Source organism: Dioscorea cayenensis, chromosome 9 (genome assembly GCF_009730915.1).
Source record: "Dioscorea cayenensis subsp. rotundata cultivar TDr96_F1 chromosome 9, TDr96_F1_v2_PseudoChromosome.rev07_lg8_w22 25.fasta, whole genome shotgun sequence".
In the NCBI taxonomy this organism is placed as follows: Eukaryota; Viridiplantae; Streptophyta; class Magnoliopsida; order Dioscoreales; family Dioscoreaceae; genus Dioscorea; species Dioscorea cayenensis.
The window spans coordinates 18,809,928-18,833,678 of record NC_052479.1 but is presented as its reverse complement, the minus strand read 5'-3'; the positions used below and the strand labels follow the sequence as shown (position 1 = coordinate 18,833,678).

The 23,751-nt window shown below is 35.1% G+C and overlaps 1 pseudogene; it reads left to right on the top strand.

The window, feature by feature from the left end:
- Positions 1 to 652: 652 nt before the first annotated feature.
- Positions 653 to 3,058, top strand: LOC120268235 (annotated as a pseudogene).
- The last annotated feature ends 20,693 nt before the right edge of the window (positions 3,059 to 23,751 follow it).

Below are 23,751 nucleotides of genomic sequence, written 5' to 3'. Positions count from 1 at the left end.
ATGAGCCATTTAGTGTATGTTATTAAACTTGTCAAATAATTATGTATATAAATGGATAATCCAAAATTTATTAAAAACAATAGTATATAGGCTCAATTATATATATATATATATATTCTCAACAATTGTATGTTTTATTATTGCCTTTAAATTTTAAACTTAAAATATGACTCTAACAGCTTTTTAGAATAAAAAATAAAAAAATTGAATTGTATTAGATTAATACCACATCTTTAACGGTTAAATTGAGAGGATATATATTTATAAAAACTATATTACATCCCTATAAAGAATTCAGTATCAATAAATTAAAAAATCATTAGCAAAACAAATAACCTTAAACATGAAATGTATTTCATGTTTAATATCGGCTTATGGTTGGTGTATATACTTGCACAAAATTTTTAAGTTATTAGATTATCAGTACCAAATTGAATTCAATTAGGAATCAATAGCTGATTCACATCCAATTTTAATTTCATTCAATGAACTAATTAGTAATTTCAGTAAATAGAGAATATTCGAATGGACATGCTCATGCTACCATGAACATGAATCCAAGTTAAGTAGTTAACTAAAACGTTAGGACCCGATCAAGCAACAAATTAAATACCTTTATTACCCACCCATCGATCCACAAAACTCTCCTTCAACCAAGGTTAGTTTAGTCATTTAGAGTCTATATAAACGCATGCTAGGGTTTTGAGTCCCTCGCCGCCGAGGGTGGGAGCTCGAAGAAGCAGGTCCTTCTCTAGACTTTGATCACCATTGCTGTTTTCTCTTCGATTTTTCTTCAGTTTTGATCTGTGTTCATGAGCTCATCGATTAAATTTGTTGTTATTAGTGATTAGATTCACATCCCCTCTTGTTTTTTCTGCAATTTTTCCTATTCTTAGATGCATTTGGTGCCAGGAATAGTTGTTTTTGAGATTCTCGAGCGATGATTTAGCTTTTTTGGGTAGATTTATGAAACCTTATTGGCTTTTATGATTGATTCATGGAGTTATCTTTGTTATCTGAAATGATGTTTGTTTAGGAGGGCGAAGGATGTCTCACAGGAAGTTTGAGCACCCTCGTCACGGATCCCTTGGCTTCCTCCCAAGGAAGCGATCTTCTCGTCACCGTGGAAAGGGTATGCATCTCTATTTCTCTGAAAGATTGGATTTTTTTTTTTTAATGTATCAATCTAAGAAGGGGTTTATGCAATGAATTGATGTGGAATACATGATGCAGTGAAGGCGTTCCCAAGGGATGACCCATCAAAGCCCTGCAAGCTTACTGCTTTCCTTGGGTACAAGGCTGGGATGACCCACATTGTCCGTGAGGTTGACAAACCTGGATCAAGTGAGTTTCCTGATGTCTTCCTTGCAATCAAGTTAGATTGTTGGCTTTTGGTTGTAAAAGCTTGTTTTTACTGAATTTATTATTCGTTATTTTAGCATTTTAGAGTTATAACATGCTTAGTTTTCCTTAGAATTATATATGATTTTCTTGTTAACCTGTTGGTTGGCTACTAAATCATTGTGCCATTTGTGTCACATATGTCCTTAGCAGTAGAAATTCTTCATATGTATAATTCACTAGGAAATAGGTTCTATTTTGACTCTATCTTCCATCTTACTTGATGTTTTACTTAAAAATGAGTGGTCATTGATTGAAGTGTTTTATTTCCAGTCAGCATCAAATGACGCATCTCTTAAAAAAATTCTTGATTTTGTTTTATTTTAGTTTAATGCCTTTGTCATGCATTTTTCTTTACTTGATATATTGAGTGCTATAATATGCTCACAACTTCTCCAGAGCTTCACAAGAAGGAAACATGTGAGGCTGTTACAATTATTGAAACTCCACCCTATGGTGGTTGTTGGTGTGGTTGGCTATGTTAAGACTCCCTCATGGTCTTCGCACTCTCAACACTGTATGGGCTCAACATCTCAGTGAGGAAGTAAAGAGGAGGTTCTACAAGAACTGGTATAGGGCCAAGAGGACAGCATTCAAAAAGTTACTCAAGAAGTTTGAAAGTGATGAGGGAAAGAAGGAAATTCAGTCACAGCTGGAGAAGATGAAGAAATATGCATCTGTTGTTCGTGTTCTTGCTCACACTCAGGTGCTTTCTCTGCCCAATGCTAATTCTAGTTTATGTCTTGTATATAACTGCAACTTCATTTTGCGACAACAGTATTAGGAAGGATTTTATTAGTTAGAACTCATTGCAAATGTAGAAAAATATTGACATTACTGAAAGATGAAAGTATATCTAAGCCAAACCCTCTCTTAACCACCTTTGGATGCCTTATTGTATAGATAAAGAAGATGAAGGGTTTGAAGCAGAAGAAGGCTCACCTGATGGAGATCCAGGTCAATGGTGGGACTATTGCAGAGAAGGTGGATTTCGCATATGGATTCTTCGAAAAGCAAATTCCAATTGATGCTGTCTTCCAAAAGGATGAAATGATTGATATCATTGGTGTCACCAAGGGTAAGGGTTATGAAGGCGTGGTCACTCGTTGGGGTGTTACTCGACTTCCCCGCAAGACCCACAGGGGTCTGCGCAAGGTTGCTTGTATTGGTGCATGGCATCCTGCTAGGGTTTCCTTCACTGTTGCTCGTGCTGGGCAGAATGGATATCACCACCGCACTGAAATGAACAAGAAGATCTACAAGCTTGGCAAAGCCGGAGATGAAAATCACAAGGCACTCACTGAATTTGACAGGTCAGCTTAACATTACTGCGTTCTCTCTTGTTTTGCTACAAAAAATCATTCTTGTACTCATAATTTGTGACATTTTCATCGATAGGACTGAGAAGGACATCACTCCCATGGGTGGTTTCCCTCACTATGGAGTTGTGAAAGATGACTATCTATTGATCAAAGGATGTTGTGTCGGCCCCAAGAAGAGAGTTGTTACCCTTCGTCAGTCTCTACTGAAGCAAACATCTCGTGTTGCTCTTGAGGAAATCAAACTCAAATTCATCGACACTTCTTCCAAATTTGGTCATGGTCGTTTCCAGACCACTCAAGAGAAACAGAAGTTTTATGGAAGGCTCAAGGCTTAAAACCTTGCCCTATATTCTCTGATGATGATCTCTTGATGGGATCATGTTACTTTTTGTTATGAAGGACAAATTTCCTTCGTTTCTCATTTGCTGTTTATCTTTTATCCGAACATTTTGAGTTATCTTTATTCTTGCAAGACTTGCAAGGCGAGACTGATTTTGAAATTTATTATAAGTTTTCAACTTGAATTTGTTTGAGTTTACACAGTGGTGATATATATTTGTTATGTTTGTTTACCTGTTTATCTTGTTGCAGTGAGGGCAAGTGTTTTTTTTTTTTTAAAAAAATTATTATATTATTATTACTCGTGTAAGATAAATGACATAAAAATGAAATGTTTTAATAATTGTATTAAGTATGTCTTCAAATAAAGAAATCTTTTTAAATAAATGAGTACTGGTTTGTAAATTTTATCAGAAAATATGTTTAATAGATGATATAAATTTTTAATGGTTATATTTGCAATAAAAATAAATATAAAAGTCTAAAACATGGGGAAAATGGTAATGTTGGTTTGCTAATTTATCAATAAATTTAAAACTATCCTAATGATTCAAGCTTCAACCTTCAACGGAAAAAAAAAACTCACATTACTAGAATGATTAATAATAATAAACTATAATTAACTTTTTATTATTTGATTTTATTTTTCAAACCGAAGTTGCATGCCGTTGGACCGCCACCTGCTGGCTAGGATAGAAAGTGAATAGTCCTGCAGTACACAATAGCTGCTTTCACCCTAATTTATATGGTATAATACATTAATTGTCCCTTCCTACTTTTCCCTCTCTTATTTTTTAGTCCCTCTACTCAAAATTGCTCCCGACTAGTCTCTACTTTTTGTAACAAGTAGCACTTTGTTAGAAATGCTTTCATTGGTCACTCTACTTTTAAAAAATAACTCAACCGAGAAAGCAGAGCGCATTTTTTAAAAAGTAGAGACTATTCGAGCGATTCTAACTCAAGTGGTAGCACTTTTTCAAAAGTAAAAGGACTAGTCGGAAGTATTTCTGAGTAGAGGGACCAAAAGGGAAAAGAGAGAAAAGTACATGGACTATTTTAGTGATTATACCAATTTATATTTATAAATATTTGGGACTCAAAGGTTGAAACAAAACCCTAGTTACTTATATCCCCCATTTTCCTCCTCCTTGATCTCTCTCATCCGCTAATTCTCAAGAAACTAATGTTCGTCTTCTTCGATTTCTCTTCTCTAATCTCCATAGGTGATCTCTAATTTCTTATCATTTTTGTTTCTAGGGTTTCTGATCTTATTTTAGATATTTTAATTGAGCCTTCTAGAGTTTAATTATTGATTGGAGTAGTTTTACTTTCATGGTTTTTTTAGATTTTATCTCGGAAACTAATGCTCAACGATTTGATATTTCTCTTTGATCTCTCTTCTGTCTGTTTAATCACTGATTTTGTAGATGTTTTTCCTTTTTTTTCCTCAGTTTATCAGGCTTTCTTTCAAGGGTCTTGGAAATCGCTGTACGCCTTTTGTGTTGGTAGTTACGTGGATTTCTGGAGGTTTACTTGATTTTATTGGTGTTTTGCTTTCTTAGTAGTTATCTCAATAGCTTATTTGCCAATATCCTTTCTTTTGCTCTTCGAATTCTCTTCTCTTTCAGAAACCACTGGATTTACTTTCTTGGTCCCTGGTAATTTTCAGTGTTTTTTAGATTTTCTTTCCAAATTTTTCTAAATTCCTTTTTTGTGCATTTTCTTGATTTTATTGGAGTTTATTTTCTTAGGATTTCTGAATTCTCTTTAGTGTTGTTAGTTTCTAGTGTTTTCCTAACCTCATTTTTGCTATTTGTAGCCTTTTCTTGATTTCAATAGAGTTTAAGTTCGCAATAGCCATCATCCCAAGGATCTAATTGCCAATAACTTTTATATTGCTTTTTCATCTAATTACTTCTCTATAGAAAATCACTGATATTTTTCCATTTTTATAAATGTTGTATAAGTTACATTGTTTATTGGGGCTAGATTTGCGGTGGTTCCTTATCTCCGATTATTTTTTTATTTTCAGCATTTTATGATTTCTTGGTCGTTTCATACAATTGATCCGGTCCAAGGTTCAAAACCAGAGGAAATTATTAAGGAAGGTTTTTTTAGTGGAGTTTGGTTTGTCATGAGTTCTCCTATAGGTGTGCTCTTATCTCTTTTTAAACGTTCAAATAGTAGTACTATTAATTTTTTCTCTAAATGGTTCCTATATAAGGCTTATAAGTTATGATTTCTTGGTCAGTTTCATACAATTGATCTGGTCCAAGGTTCAAAACCAAAAGGAAATTATTAAGGGAAGGTTTTTAGTGGAGTTTGGTTTGTCATGAGTTCTCCTACAGGTGTGCTCTTATCTCTTTTTAAACGTTCAAATAGTAGTACTATTAATTTTTTCTCTAAATGGTTCCTATATAAGGCTTATAAGCATGTGTTTCTGACAGAAAATCAATTACTTTTACCTCAGTTGTACACTAACCCTTCAAGCTCCAATTTTGTCAATTTGATCCTTCAATTGGCAATTTCTTACACTATAATACCCTTTTGTTCATGTTTTTCAATCAAACTAGGGTAGGTTTAATAACATAATTTTATTTTCTGTAGCTGGGCCCATAATTCATGATGCATTTGGAAGTGGATAGGTTTGATTTATATAGAATTGAGTTTTTTTGCTTTACTAGTGCAGTATCCCATATGATCAATTGTTATTTATTATTTATTTACTTTTTGTGATAAAAAAGAGCTAAAATAACTGCTATTAATTAACAAAAAGAACTTCTACAAACACTACAATAAAAAAAAAAAAAAAATCATAAACAAACATCAAACAACTGCATCAACAAGCCATTGTAATGAATATTTAATCACAACATGCTATGGATCAACAAGGAACAATCAAAATAGCATAATCAATGCATAAATCTAGTAATTTCCTGGATGTCCCCTATCATTGCTCAACTAAATTCAATTCATTCACTCTTCTAAGCAATTAAGAACCTCAATCCTTTAGATCTATATCTCCAGGTCAGCAAACAACAACAACAACAATCATCCAAGAAAATAACAAGCAAGTACTAAAACAGCTTTAATAGATCAGTGAGTTTTAGATCTAGAATAATCTCACTAGATCATACATTTATTTGCAATCAAAATAAGAAGATAACCATCCGAAGATTCACCAGAAATTCAGAGTAGAACCCGATCCACCTTCAGCTAATCCATGCTGTCACACTGGAGAGACACCAGGGCCTAAGTCCACACAATACCAGTATTCTCCTCCTTCTTCATCTCTTCCTTTTATTGTTGATATCCCTCCTGATAAATATACTTGCGACTTTGTGCTTAACCTCCTCTCGCACGCTCCCTTTTGACCCATGTCACCCACGATATGCTTTTCTCCTTGGCCACACGCCCTAGATATATATTCCCTCATATGGGTCACACTTGCCTTTTTTTGTCTTCGTTGGATACTTTGACCCTCTTACTGACCACCACCAATGGATACATAACATTACCCTTCCCTTTAACAAATACCTTGTCCTCAAGGTCAAAGTACTCTAAAAAACACTTTTGCAATAATTGATGCTATGATTGATGAAACCTCTTCTTGTCTCCATTAAATGCAGCTTCGGCACCAAGGTATCTTAGTTGAAATGGAACAATTCCATTGGGTGTTGTAATGGGTCTCAAAACGAACCTGGTCTGCAGAGCAAAAATAATTGCAAGAGTAACCAAAAAATTCCCACACGATCAATAGAAATAGCAACACCAATCCACCAAACCGGCAATAAAGTTTTTATTACCATAATCTCTTGAGATGGTGGCCGTTAGAAGCCCCATTCCATGTGGATTCTCACACCAGCTGCCAGCATATTACTATAGCAATCAATAACTTTGCAGGCAGACATGAAGAATGGAGTGTTGTGATCTTTTTGATCAATGTTACTCTCTCTGGTCATACTAAATTCATTAATGAAAAGTGAATGGGCATCAATTAAAATTCCATCATCATCACTCAGAGGCGCTTTTAGCATAATAAAATCAGCATGGGCATATCCCGCTAACAAAATGTTCCAATAAATCACAGCTTTCTGATCCATCACAGGAAGCAGTCAGTGAGATTCAAGCAACTCATTACACCAACCATACCGATCCACCAGTGCTGTTGCGATGCCAAATGCCACAAGAAAAGTATTGTGCTGATGGTTCCTTATCCTAGTCAAAAGCAAGACAATATGTGTTCGAGACACTCGTTCAGGAATGCCAGCAAGCATCGGAAATTCATTGAATGAATGCACTAGCAAAAACAAGTTCTTTTTGTCAAAGGAGTTGAAGCCATAATGGGAGATATATACGGAAATTGGTCGTTAGCAATACACATCCATCCATTGGCTCGAAGGAGAGTGATTTGTCTCAATATGCTATAAGGCATGTCCAAATTCTGCATATATGATAGGAAACCATGATTTTCAAGAGTCTTGGGTAGTTGCTCAGTTTTAGAACTCAATGCAAATGAGTTAGTGAAGAACAAGATTCCAGCCAACATGACCAACATCGGCTCCTTTGGTGAACCTCCCTCTCTTCCCTCATGGGCAGCCGTTGCTAGTGCTGCTCCTAAGCACACTGCACCGTCGGCTCCTCTGGATGAGGCGACACTTAATAAACTCAAAGCTTCAATATCTGAATCTGTTCGGGTTGATGCATAGATGAGGCAACGGGCTCATAGGAGATTCCATCTAGCGTTATATGGTAACCTCTTTGGTAAATCACATCCTTTTGAGATGGTAAAAGCCATTCTTTTAGGCTTATGGAAACCCTATGGAGTCATACACATCTCCGACATACCAAACGGGTACCTGTTATACGCTGTGGAATTGCTCCACTAAACAACAGCTGCTCTTCAGTAGACCTTGGACGGTGAACGGACTTACATTGCAACTGGTTCCTTCGCAACCGTACTTCGAGCCAGCTCATACCAAGTTAACAAGGGCAATGGTATAGCTGTAACTTCACAACCTTCTGATCGAGCTGTGGAATGGGGAGTCCTTAAATTTTATCACGGAACCAACTGTGAAGCTCCTGAAGATCGATGAGTTTACTTTATCCCTGTCAATAGCTCGATATGACAAAGTTTTCCTGGAGCTGGATCTTGCCCGTCCTCTGAGTAGAGATTTCTGGGTGAAAGATGGTGATACAAGGGTGTTTGAGTCATTCTCTACGAATGGTTACCTACTTTTTGCTATTTGTGCGGTATGGTTGGCCATGGGAGTACTAGCTGTAGCCACCGAGATGAAGGCCCACAGGAGGACTAGATGATGAGAATGTCACTAAGGGCGGCTAACCTCCAAATAGTTCTGTGTTAAATCCAGTGAGTTCTCAGGTGAGGCTGGTTGCAGCTCAGTCTTCAGAGGCCATGGATAACAATGAGTAAAAGCGGGAATCTGTGGAGGTGGAGTTCGGATCCTAGATGCTTGCCACTCACTGGAGATACAGGGGGAGAGGCTGAGGATGTGCTGGTTTTGCGTCGGCACATGGATCGCATGTATAACAGGGGGAAGGAATGAGACAATTCCTGTCGTTCGATCCTCTCATGATGATTGTCAGAGTGATGGCTTTGATAATCGACATGTGGAAGGCAAGGGGAGACCTTTTGGAATACGTGGTGGACATAGGGCTTGCAGTGGACGTGGTGGCTTATCTCCTAGGGGAAGTGATCGTTCAATGGGTTCCTCCCTTCCCAATGAGAGCTTGACAGTCCTTGAGCCTCCCGTTCCCCACTTTTCTGACCGTTCACAGTCTGATCCATCTTCCAAGGTTACAGTGTCGGGTGCTATTCTTATCGATAATTCTGTTTTGCAGGTTCTCGAGGAGCCGAAGCGGCTGGCTTCCATCAGTTCTCAAGGTGCATTAAAGCGAGACAAAAATGGCAAAGGCATTGTTATTGAGGCCTCGGGGTCAGTAACGGGACAGATGCTTGCCACTGTCCCCATGTGAAAAAAGGCAATGGTCGTGGCTCTCCCCAGTAGGTTATAGAAGATGATCCTCCTCCTACTCTTCTCTTGGGAGTTAATGATTCCGATGCCAAGGATGTTGGTGAAGGAGAGATGCATCAACTTGCTGTTGATGATTTAGAAAACCTACTCTCGGAGGAAGAGGATGAAACTGGATCTTCTGTGGACTCAATGTCTGAGTCTGATGATTCTGACGGAGACATGGACACAACTGATGAATTGGAGGACTCTACCATCTTGAGCAAATTTAAAGAAGAGATTCGAAAAAGAAACTTTTGGCTCCAGAAAGGATGTGTTAGTTAACATCTTCTCAAAAGAAAGTAAAAACTGGGGATATTGACGATGGAGATCCTATCCGGATCTCCATACCTCACACACCCTCAGCTTAACTCTTGCTTTTGTTTTTGTCTGTTATGTTTTAACCTATTTTTTGTTTGATTAATCCTTATGACATCTCTTGTTCATGATGACAGGGACTCTAAGCATTATGGGTTTCAAATGTTGGGGCTCAATGGGCAAAGATAAGTTATACCGTATCCGTAGACTTATGAGAGAAAATCGTGTGGATATTTTTGCGTTGGTGGAGACAGGAGCGATCATTATTTTATGGCTCAAATACTTGGGCAAAATTTCTCTGGTGGTTCATTCCCGCCGAGCCCTTCATTTAATTTTCTCCTCCTTTGCTGATCATCAGTAGATAATTTTGGTGGTCTATAATGCCCAACATCCCAAGTTGCAAAGGAAGCTTTGGAAAGAGCTTTCGTTGATCCCAAAACTTAATTTACCATGGATTGTCCTGGGGGATTTTAATGGCATCATGCCGTCTACGGATAATAAGGGAAGTAGTTTTCATTATTATGCTAGAAAAGCTTATTTCTTCTCCAAATTTATTTATGATAATGCTCTTATTGATGTCAATTATTTTGGATCTCCTTATTCTTGGTGCAATGGGCGACACAGTCTTGCGCGTCGATGGGCTTGGCTGGACAGATGCTTGCGAAATTTGGTTAGATTGTTCTAACACTATTTATCTTAAATATCTCCCTAAAATTATCTCTGATCATTCTCCTATGCTTATTTCCATTGCTAAAGTCAACTTTCCTTCCTATAAGATCTTTTATTTTGAAAACTACTGGTTGGAGCATGCTAGCAAAATCTTTGAAATTAAAAAAGCTTTGCCTTTTAATGCCCACTCTAACCCAATGCATGCTTTTTATCATGTTTTGGCTTGGGTTAGAAGAGGTATTGGTTCTATTAGACAACATGGTTTGGGTACTCTTGATAAGGAAATTAGAAATATTGAAGGTCAACTCCAGGCTCTAGAGGTTGGTGATATGTTAGGTTCTTATGTAGATCTGGATTCTTTTAGAAGTTTACAGAACAGATACCGAGCCTTATTGAGACAGAATCATAGTCGTTGGGCCCAGAAATCTAGGTTGAATTGGATTATAGGTGGGGATATGAACTCTTCCTTCTTTATTAGAAGTGTTAGAATTCTTAAACATCATAATTCCATTTCAACTATCCTTGATAAGAATGGCAGGTGCTTTAATGACTCTTTTCAAATTAAAAATGTTCTTGTGGACCATTTTTCTAATCTTTGGAATAATACTGAGATCATGCCTATTGAGTGGTACCTGGATGCCTTGCCTTCTGATTTACCCACTCTTACCAATGACCAACAAACTTATCTCTCTAGGCCTATATCTAAAGATGAGATTTATATGACTTTGCTTTTCTCTTTTTAGAGGGAAATCCCTGGTCCTAATGGTTTCAATGTTGAATTCTATAATTTTTGGAATGATATCGAGGGGCATTTAGTGCCTGCTATTTCTTATTTTTGATAAGGTTGTGGTGCCCTATTGCCCGGGGTAGAATTTCTAATTCCTAAGAAAGAGCACCCTAAATTTGCTTCGATTTCAGTCATATTTTTATGCTATGTGGCTTATAAGATTATTACTAAGATTTTTGCCAATCTTTTTAAGAATTTGATTGCTTTTCTTGTTGACTTTGAGCAATATGGTTTTGTGCCTGGTCGCTATCCTATTGAAAACATAATTGCGGTTTAGGAAATAATACATTCTATTAATCAGGAGAGGGCCTTCCCCCTAAGATGATGGTTAAAGTAGACATTGAAAAGGCCTATGACACGCTCAACTAGAACACCATTCTGGCTACTCTTATTAAAATGAATTTTCGTAGTACTTGGGTTTCTTATGTTAGAACTTGTCTTAAAGCCACTTCCTTTTCGATTCTTATTAATGGGAACTCTACTAATTGGTTTCAACCCTCGAAGGGTGTTAGACAAGGTGATCCTCTTTCTCCTTACATTTTTATTCTAATAGCTCAAAACCTTACGGCTATTCTTAATTGAGCTATGTCCATTGGTCTCATCCCAGGTTTTTCCACTAAGTTGATCCATAATTTTAATCATCTTATGTATGCGGATGATCTCATCCTAATTTCTACAGTTTCTCGAAAATCGGCTAGGAATATTAGTTTATGCTTAAACATCTATGCTTATATTTCTGGCCAATATCCTAACCATTCCCAATCTGAAATTTATGTTCCTAGTTGGTTTAATAATCGGGTTTCCTCCAGAATCAGTTGCATTTTAAACTTTAAAATTGGTGAAACTCCTTTCACCAATTTAGGGGTTCTCATCTCCCCTAAGAAATTATCTATTGCCCACTTTGATTCCATGATTAACAGTATCAATAAGGCTACTGCTGAGTGGCGTAAGGCTAAACTTTCCAAAGCTGGTAAATCTATCCTCATTAACAGCATTTTGATGGCTGTTCCTATTTATTATTTGTCGGTTTATCCTATCCCGGATACTGTTCTTTTAAAGTTTTCCAGAATTGCTAGGAAATTCCTGTGGGCTAATTATGAGGGGGGATTAGGCATTAGAACTTGCTCAAGGTTAAGCACTCTCTTATGGCTAAGAATCTTATTAATTTCCTTAATAAGCATAATTCTTTTTGGGTGGACATTTTGTATATGAAATATGGTGATCACAATTTCTGGACTCAGATGGATCCTTCTAATTGTCCGGCCTTTTTCAGGGGGTTATGCAATAATGCTAATGTTATTAAACCCTTTTTGTGGATCAATTATCTTAATCCTGCTCACACTTCTTTTCAATATCACCCTTGGACATTATTAAATCTTGCCACTTTAGTATCAGAATATGGAATTTGGTGGCATCTCTTGCCAACATTGAGATTGATTTGGTGGATCTTGTCAACAGAGGGCTTTGGTTAGACTTTCATTGTCAGGGAAATTCTGTTTTCTTGGCATCTATTATTGCTGCTACTCTTTGGCAGATTTGGAAATGCAGGTGTAACTTTATATTTAATCATGAAAGTGTCAACATTGTTAAGGCTACAAATTTAGTTGTTCTTCATGTGAATGAATTCTCTTTATCTCCTAATAATCATAGAATGCTAACTTATGTAATGCAGAATAGGCTTATGCCAGGTTTCATGGGGATTTTCTCAGCTGTTGCTTGGAATGTGGCCACAGGTAATGGTGGGTTAGGTCTCACTCTTTTGGATTCTAAAGAGACTGTTTGCTATGCAGGATTTAGTCCTTGTCAATTTAAGGATACAATGGAGATTGAATCAAAGGCTCTTCTTTTGGCTCTCCATCAATCCAAAGATGCTTGGGCAAAGGTTTCCAACATTTACATCAGCTCAGAGAAGTTATAGAAGTCAATTTATTTGGATGAGGAATCGGCAGGCTGGTTTCCACCGGATTTCATTGTTGAAGTAAAGGAGTTGTTACACATCATGAATCATCCATAGGTTGAACTCATCCCATTTCACTAGAACTGCATTGCTGCTAGTTTGGCAGGTCGTGGCATTCAATCGACCCAATTATCTTTATTCCACATGGGAATGGAGAAACCTAATTAGTTGATGAAGCTCATTTCTGAAGCTAGCTTCTGTTAATCTACTTTTAGTTTGCTTTTTGTTTATTGCTTTGTAGCTTTTGTATTTTGGTTTGTTTTTCTGTATTTTTTCTATCTTGTGCTTTTTGTAAACCTTTATTTTTTTATTTTTAATAATAACTAGCTACTCTTGTAGCTCTTCCAAAAACATGAAAAATGAGTTAGTAAAGTACATTACTGTAGGCCTATATGCTTCAAAAAGAAACATTTGAAGTGGCTTGTGCCTCATCAACAAATCGCCTATATGGATCGACAATGTAATCTAGATGTTCTGCAATAACAATTTTAGTTGATGAATATGTAGTAATGGTGTGCAGTATGTCACGTTTCAGTAAATAGCTACAGACATCAAATTGACCACTACCAGGATCGAAAATAAAGACAATATTCTTCTCACCAAAGATGTTGGCCTGCTTGGTGAGACTATAAGCAATGACTGCAATCATTGATGCATTGCTAATTCTCATGACATGAAACTGACCAAAGACACTAGCATTATTTGAAGTATGATGCCACAAGTCAAAAGGGTAGGCAGGAACAATAACCATAACATTCTTGATGTTGGTGTTGAGGTAATTGTCAGTAGTGCCCATCTTAATGAGGACCATGGATGAAAGCTTTTCGGCAGCAAAGAGCATCTCATGACCCATGAAATTCTGCAAAGAGTTGTCATGAATCACATTAACAGAAGAATTCCCATTAGAGTGGTTTGTGGTAGCTTGTTTTGCCTCAACACAGTAGGTATTTATCTTCTGAACATCACCAACAACTAGCTGGGCAACACAACCCCATATAGGAATATGCACATGATTCCTGTTCATACCTTGCTCAAATACATTTTGCAAGAGCAATTGGCAATGTGCAGCTGACAGTGTACATCTCGAGTATTCACAAAGGCAATGGGATGCAAAGCACCTTCATTGAAATATTTTTCAACACAATATTCATTGGTGTCTATAAAACCGCCACCATCATATGTTTTCCCAGATAAAATTGCTAGATCAAGCTTATCCCCTTGAGCAAATATCCCTTCAACTTCAAGTGCATTATGATTAAAGAGCCCTAGTTGTCACACTTCCACTTTCACTGAGGTAAATGTGGCACCCATCAGTTAAAAATTCCCTTTTTAACTCGGAAACCGACACCGCTTTTTAAACAAAATCGACTCTACAAATCACGATTTACAACTTTACACCAACTACGGTTCAAATACATAAATATCATGAATACGATAACTCAAATTTTGCGGGTACAACGGCTACAAGATCACAACAACAATAAATAAAAGAAAGGAAGAAGGACCCACTTTGCAATCTAACGGACTCGACTTCAGCTCTATACTCGATCGAGCGATCTAGGGTCCTGCCTCCCTAGACTTCTGACAGACATTCGAGTTGGTCGGTAGTGGCTTACTAATTTCAAATACTTAAATACAAGTATATATCAAGTATATAAATACCAACTACTCAAATAATTTTTCCAACTTTTTCCAAAATACCGAATTCTAGCAAAATACAATCTTTAAAGAACTTTTGAAACATAATTTCAACATAGATCAACATCAATTGATTTTCTCAGAAAACACAAATTTTGTAAGAGACCTGCCCTCATCACGATTCAAAAATAACATAAATTTCAAATTCAAAATAAAACAATACCCAACACTCACCCAAAGATAACATGGTCTAGAAAACTCTCTAAACCTTCGCCGTGGCCGCGGCTAGGTTCGTAGGCCGTCAAGGAACTCATGTCCTTAACGCTGACCCATCGATTCACGCCGCTCGTGACCCCGGCTACCGACGAATATCGGTCCGGGGCTCTCCGCTCCCACCGAAGCCGGCCTCGTGAAATCAATACTCGTGTCCACCACGCCACCTCTAAAGGTCGGCTCGTGGGGGACCCATCTCGCAGATGAGTCGGGCCTTGGCCCGTCACCATCAAAACCATCAAGTAAATACGATGAATAATACCATCTCGTATAAATCATAAACTACGGGATCCTCTTCCGGGACAAGTATTCACATCACTGAAATAAACATTATTTTCCACAAAGCCAACGCCAAAAGTATAACAATGCATAATACCAGTAAAGATCCATAATACCATTCCTATACCAGGAATGAAAACCCGCTCCACAAATATCTATCGGTAGAAAACATTTTAATCTGTCAGCACATGATTTCACAAATCATTCCAAATCAAAGCAGCATATGTACCCATCCAAAAATAAATACATGAATTGAATAATTAAATCACGTATACATGTATTTCCACTATTCATAAATACGTATAATTATATAAAACTGATGTATCAATACGGTTATCATGACACATCGTAGGAAAATAAATATAAGTATATTTCGACCTTATACGTGATTAAACATGATAAAATGAAATATTTAAACATTTATTTCCAAAAATACTAGCTATTAAACAATTATTTCAAAATAATAATAATAATAATTTATTTATTTAAAATAATAGCCACTCACCAACTCACCGTGTCCTTGGGTTCCTCAGACTGGGAACTCCCTCCCAAGACCTGAACAACACCTAATAGAATAATATAATAAAAAATAAATAACTATATTTAAACTCAAAAGAAAATACAAAATAATAATCAACTCTATTGGGGCCCACTCACTCCAATCGGTTAAAAACCCGACTCGCGATAGTCAATTGGCTTTCGGGCTGTATTTAAACCAACTCGAGTTTAGACTAAACACGTTTAAACCAATCGAACCAATCTTAATTCCCTCAACCAAGCTTAATCGACTCGAACCAAACTCAATTTCACTCGAACCAGCTTGAACCAATTCAATTCTTATTCAAAAATCCATTGAACCAACTTGGTTCAGGTCCAAAAACCCTTAACCTAAAATCAATCGAACTAAAACCCAACCCATTTCAACTATGATTTGATCAGCCCTAACTCAACCAAATCAACTCAACTCAGCCAAATCAACTTGGCTAACTCAGCAATTCAATCTAACCATCATCATTAACTTACATTAATCATCATCATCAATTTAATTAATCAAACCAAACCCTAATCTCGTACTACGTTGATTGCTACAGTAATCTCAGTGATCTCATCTCCATTTTCAAGGAATTTCATCACAGATCTGAGGTTTTTCCAAACAACTTGAGTATTCGACATCAATCAACAATAAACCATGCTTTTACCATTCAAAACCAAACTAAACTCATAAAACAAGCTAAAATTTAGCATGGTTGCTCAAGCTTTTTAATTAAAATTTATACATCATTTAAACCAAAATAAAGCCTACAAGCGACTCGTGAACTCTCTCCCGATGATCTCAAGTTCTCACCTCAAATATCCTATTTTCCTCTCATTTCTTCACTCTCGGAGTCTGTAGCACAAAGATGGAGAAGAAGATGAACCATCAAAATCTAGAGTTTTCTCCAACTTAAGTTTTCAGCCGAAATTCACTTTTAGTCCCTCAAAATATAATTTCTTACAAAATAGTCCCTGAAAAACTCCCAAATGATCCTTGAATTATGAACTAGTATTCTAAAAAGGTCCTTTTAAATTACCCAACGGCCCCCAGGTTATAACACAACATTTTAAAAAGATCCCTTCCATCTTACCTTTCAGTCCTCGGTTTCCATAAATATTTTATATCAATCCTTTTTCTATTACTCTTTAACCCAAAATCTTTTAAAAACTTTTACATTTAAGTCCTTGTTCTTTCCACTTGGGTTTCTCACCAAAATTACTCTGTACAAAAATCTTACTGCAACTGTAGTAATACCTTAAATATATTTTTCCAGTAATTATCCAAAGATTCAGGGTATTACACTAGTAAGATGTAGATGAGCACCTGTTTGCAACTTCTTCACAAAGACTGGAGTAACGATGATTTGCAAACCCTTGATCAAGCCAGCCATTGTGGTATCAATTACTTGGTCAAACATAGAAAGAATATGTGAATAAGGACGACACTACACAACAGTAGAAGTGCCACCGCTTTGCACAACATCATCATTAGAGCCATAGGAAAATGAATCGTTGTGAGAAGGATTCTCCATAATACTATCAGCTGCCATAGCAGAATTAGGAACAACAAATTTCCCGTCAGCAACACATGCAATGGTAGACATTTGACTAATGTTATGAGGAAGATCTAGTCTATCATCCTTCTCAGGAATTTTTGCAAATAATTGAAGTGCATCATAGGAATAATGCATGTCTTTGTCTAGATGGAGCATTTCTGAGAATTTCTGTTGACAAGAAAATGATGCTTGTCACATCCACCCATTCTACCAAGGTAAATTGGCACCCATCAGTTAAAAACCCATTTTAACTGGAAAACTGACACACCTGAAAAACCAAATCAGACTTACAGGGCACAATACCAACTTTATACGGTTACAGGGTTCAAATACACGGATACAATTTGCACGATTAATCCAACATGCGGGTACAACCGCTACACAAATCACGACACTTGCAGAAAAAAGAAAAGGGACCCACTGTAACCCTCAACTCAACCCTGATTGGCTCTATACTTGCACAGGCAAGTTAGTAGGGTCTTTGTTCCTCAACTGTAATACATTCAGTTGGTCGATAGTGGCTCAATAATTTCAAATAATTAAATAGCGTATATAAAGTACATAAAGGTCAATTTGCCCAAATAACTTTCAAACTTTCACAAAGACCAGAAATTTGGCAAAATACCACTTTAAAGAGCTTTTGGAACATAAATTCAACAGAAATCAACATCAAATCAATTTTCTCAGAAAACACAAATTTTCTGAGAGACTGCCCTCCTAAGAGCGACAGTTGGCTTCACCCTCTCATCATAATCTAAAATAAAATAAATCTCAAATTCAGTATAAAGTAATACTCAACACTCAACCAGCATAGCATGGTCTAGAAACCTCTCTAAACCTTCGAAGTGGCGGCGGCTAGGTTCAGAGCTGTCAAGGAACTCATATCCTTAACGTTGACACATCAGTTCACCGGTTGGTAACCATGGATACCCAATGAATATTCAGTCAGGGCTCTACACTCCCACCTGAACTGACCCTCGTAGAAGGCAGCCGGTCTACCACGCCACCTCAATAGGCTGGCCGTGGAGGCCGCCTACTACAGTAGTAGGGTCACCTTACAAACTCAACAAACATACATCTCGCAACAAGGAGTCCATAACCAAGACAAAAATCAATATCCAAAATATCTGCCATTTCCCCACGGAAATGATAAGCACAAATGTATCCAAAGATTTTAATATAAATTAACGCACAATTTGCGAATCACGTAACAATCCAGGAATTCTCGCCTTTGAACAATAATGCTTTCAAGTATGAAATATAAGCAAATATCTCATTTCAAATCCAATAAAGTCTCAATGCTAGTATAATAACCAATAAAACTTTACTTAAGCAATGTAGAACAGTCATAGGCATTCTCTTAGAAGAATTGCGCATAATTTAATTGTCAAAACCAGATATACTCATACGATTGCTAAAGCATAGCAAACTGCAAATAAATATCAGTAAGCTTTAATAATATAAATCATTAAATAATATAAAATGGAATAATTAAACAATTATCTCCAAATAGTAGCCATTAAATAATTATTTAAAAAGAGTATCAATTAACCAATTATGCAAAATAATAGCCACTACCAACTCACCTGGTCTCCCTTGGGTTTTTAGCTAGACCTGGAACTCACTCCCAAGTCTGAACAACACTTAGCAGGAGAAAGAAATAAAAGTAAATGAAATGCAACCTATTAACAGAATTTAACTCAAAAAAAAAACATGAAATAAATAACTGACTCTATGATTAGGCCCACTCACTCCAACTAGTTAAAACCCGACCTTGAATAATCAAACCGTTCTTCAATTGCACTCAAACCAACTCAATTTAGGCTAAACCATCCTGAACCAATCTTAATTCTAATGAACCATGTTCAATTGTTATACAAAGTCTCTTGGACCGACTTGGTTCAATCGAACCCAATCCTCCTTGAATTGGTTCACCACAAAGTCATTAGCCCAAAAATCTCAACCAAGTCCAAATCAACCTCAACCAACTTAACTTAGCCAAAAACAATTTTAAGCCCAACCACAATTCAACCAAATCGATTAAATCCAACCACTTGATTCCAAACCAATTTAACTTAATTTGATCAAACCAACTCAACCAAACCAATTTAACTCAACCAACACATTCCCAACCATTGTCATCACCATCTTAATAATTATCATTAACTTAACCACCATCATCATCAACTTAATCACCCAAACAAAAACCCTAATCTACGTACTACGAGTAACTTTCTGATAGAAAACCGAGAATTCATCCTCCCTTCCATACAAAAATCCATCTCCAATACAAATATTTTTTTCACATAAAAATCATCTAATATCCATTCTTCATCCTCTCCATCATCAACCTTTCTTCCAAAACCCTCATCTTCTTCATCAACTAACCACACACTACAAACATACAAGCCTCCACCTATACATCTCAAAACAAAAATTATTTAAAACATTTACTAATCAAACACGCAGTTCCTTCTTCTCTCAAACCTCCAAGCTCCTACTTCTTCTTCTTCTCTTGGATTCTTTGTAGCATCCCGAAGAAGAAGAAAAAGCCTACAAAAACTAGAAGATTCCAACCTTATCTCTTTTATTTAAAAGCACTGCGAAATTCACATTAAGTCCCTGAAAAAAATAAAAATTTATTACAAAAAGGTCTCTTATAAGTCACCAATGGTCCCTGAATCATAAAAAAATAATATTTCAAAAAGTCCTCACAAAGCTGTCCAGCGGTCCCCTAGATTATAACACAGATTACAAAAAATGTCCCTTCTGCCTTCCCTTGTATACCTTGGTTTCCAAAAACATTTCATGTCAATCCTTTTTCATTACTCATGAATTCAAAATCTTATAGAAATTTTCACACTTATGTCCTTGTTCTTTCCACTTGGGGTTTTTCAACAAAATTGCTCTACTGAAAAATCTTATTGCAACTATGATAATACCATGAATATAATTTTCTACAGGTATCCAAATGTTAAGGGTATTACAATGCTGGGAATTTTTGTTGAAGAGAAAATATAATTTTAGCAGAAGCATTATTTAATTTGGTAATAGTTGACAAGGATTGTTGCAATCTTATTAATCGTTCGTTGTGTTGAGCTAGCCTTGCACAGATGATGTCCACCTTCTCCCAAGAACTTGCAATTCCGTAGATTCATCCATAGAGGGAAAATAGGATACTGAAAGCACCTTATAATGAATATTTAATCACAGCAGGCTATGGATCAACAAGAAACAATCAAAATAGCATAATCAATGCATAGATCCAGTAATTTCCTGGATTTCCCCTACATTGCTCAACTAAATTCAATTCATTCACTCTTCTAAGCAATTAAGAACCAAAATCCTTTAGATTTATATCTCCAGGTCAGTAAACAACAGCAACAACAATTATCAAAGAAAATAACAATCAAATACTAAAAGAGCTTCAATACATCAGTGGGTTTTAGATCTAGAACAATCTCACTAGATCATACATTTATTTGTAATCAAAATAAGAAGATAACCATCTGAAGATTCACCAGGAATTCAGAGTAGAACCTGATCAACCTTCAACCAATCCCTGCTCTCACGCTGGAGAGACACCAGGGCCTAAGTCCACGTAATACCAACTTTCTCCTCCTTCTTCATCTCTTCCTTTTATTGCTGATATCCCTCCTGGTAAAATATACCCCCGACTTTGTGCTTAACCTCCTCTCGCATGCTCCCTTTTGATCCCGTGTCACCCACGATAACCTATTCTCCTTGGCCACACGCCCCAGATATATATTCCCTCATGTGAGTCGCACTCACCTTTTTGCCTTCATTGGATACTTTGACCCTCTTGCATACCACCACCAATGGATACATAACACCATGCATCCATCTTGGAAATTTAATCAAAAATTTAGTTCTTTATCTTTTCAAGCTGTCTTTGCTTGTATGGCATATGGGCATATATCTAATATAGGATCTAGAAACTTGGTATTAGATAAACAATTGATTATTTATCATTATTATTATTATTTTATGAAAAAATTGATTATTTATTGATTCTTATTAAAGAGCCAATATTTTTACTTATTTTTAAAGTTCTCTCCTGCTTTATGGATGTCTATGCTCTATTTTAAGAGCTAGAGTTGTCAAGCAAAGTGGTTGATTGGGTAAATAGTGCCCAATCTAAGGCCAAACTTGGTGAGTCAAACCCCCCCACTGGACATCTTATATCCATCGATTGGCGGTTACCCGTAAGATTAATATATTTATATAACACCCAAACTCTTAACACAAGCCGCAGTGTGGAGTCCTGAGGGATCGCCCTCAGTCAGGTCCTAAACCCTAAACCCAAAAAATTTGATAATTATGTATTGATAAGTTCAAAAAAATATATCTAAATATAAAAATTAAAAATAAAAATATTTGGAGATCCATCACTTTTATAAATAAACCTTAAAATAATTTATATTCAGAAAAATTTGTTGCTTATATTATTTATAAATAATCCTAAACCTTAAATTGTTTTTGTTAGTTTTCTAATATTTTGAATTTAAATAATAAATAATTATAAATAATTAATGAATAATTGTATTACTTTCTCTTCTATAATAAATCATATAATGTGATTATATATTAATTAATGACATTATAAATATTTTATATGTGAGATATTAAAATTATCCAAGCAACAAAGACTTAAAAATATTATAATAGTATACAAAAGGAAGCATTCAAAGAGTTGATATTATGTTTAAATTTAAGATTTTTAATTTTTTACAAACTAAAATAAAAAAAATCATAAAAAAATTACTATTCAGAAAAATTTGTTGTTTATATTATTAATATATACTAATAATAATTAAAATTAAATTATTTGAGTAAAATGATTGGCTATTTTTTTTTTCATTTTTTAATTTTATTTGATTTATTCACATTTTTTTAAAAAAACTCTAAATGTAATAAACATCTAGCATTGTTTAAGGTTTTATTTTTAATGATGATGATTATTATTTTTACATTAATATAATTAATGTCATGAGATGCACAGTGATATAAGAGGTGCATGCTCTGAACAACTATCCAAAGTGATGCATCCACCCCAATTATACTTGGGGTGGATGCATCTCTAGGCTCTCCTCGCCCACCAAATGTTCCGCCAATTGTTAGGTTTCATTGGGGGTGGGGGGACCTGACTAGAATCCCAGCCCGGTGCTCTCGTCATATCGCTTGACATCATATGAAACCACGCCCGTGCATAATACATGTGCTTTGGAGCACACCCATCATAATTCACACATTTTCGTTCCTTATGTGTGTATATATGTATGTCTTTTTACTATTTTTTTATTTAGCTAAAAATATTAATTATTCAATAAGAAAAACTTAAAAATATTATTTTTGATGTCTTTCAAAAAGTGTGAAGTGACATTTTATTTTATTTTATATTAATATAATAAAAAATATTTCTTAATATTTTTAATCAAACATCTTAATATTTTTAAAAAATATTTCTTAATAAATTAAATTATTTTAAATAAAAAATAAAAAATAGTAAAATAATGAACCAAAATAGTAGGCAGGATGGATAAGGAGAGGAGGCAGGTGAAGCAAAGAAGAGACATAGCACTTAAAAAAGCTAGTAGTTGTATTGTACACTTGTACAACATAATCTAGAAAAGTAAAGATCTTTCAACACCAACCACTTGTAAGTGTATATACATATGTCTTTTATTATTTTTTAATTTAGCTGATAATATTAATTATTCAATAACAAAAATTTAAAAATATTATATTAATATTACAATAGGACGCATTAAAGTTAATTTTGGAACTAATGGAGGTTGTATTTTATCCCGAGACAAATGTCATTTCATAGTTCTGTTGTTCTTTTTATTAAATGATTTTTAATTTTTTACAAACTACTATGTTGATTGATGTTGAGATTCATTTTTTTTTAAATTTTATCTAAAATTTTAGCCAAACATCTTAATATTTTTCCTAAAAGTATTTTTTAATAAATTGATTTTTAATTTTTTACAAACTACTATGTTGATTGATGTTGAGATTCATTTTTAAATTTTTATCTAAAAATTTTAGCCAAACATCTTAATATTTTTCCCTAAAAAGTATTTTTTTAATAAATTAAAGTCCATCCCCCATCCGGAGCCTTCCCATGGTATACTAAATTTTTGAATTATATAAATTAATGAAATAATTCATATAAAAAAATTGAAACTTAATTTTTATGTTAAATTAAATTTGTTTTTTTGTTAGTTTTTCTAATATTTTGAATTTAAATAATAAATAATTATAAATAATTAATTACTTTCTCTTCTATAATAACTCGTACAATGTGATTATATATAAATTAATGACATTATAAATATCTTATATGTGAGATATTAAAATTATTCAAGTAACAAAGACTTAAAAATATTATAATAGTATACAAAAGGAAGCATTCAAAGAGTTGATATTAAGTTTAAATTTAAGATTATTAATTTTTTACAACTAAAATAAAAAAAATCATGAAAAAATTATTATGATGATTGATGTTGAGATTCATTTTTTTTAAATTTTATCTAAATTTTTAGCCAAACATCTTAATATTTTTAAAAAATATTTCTTAATAAATTAAATTAATTTAAATAAAAAAAAAAAATAATAGTAA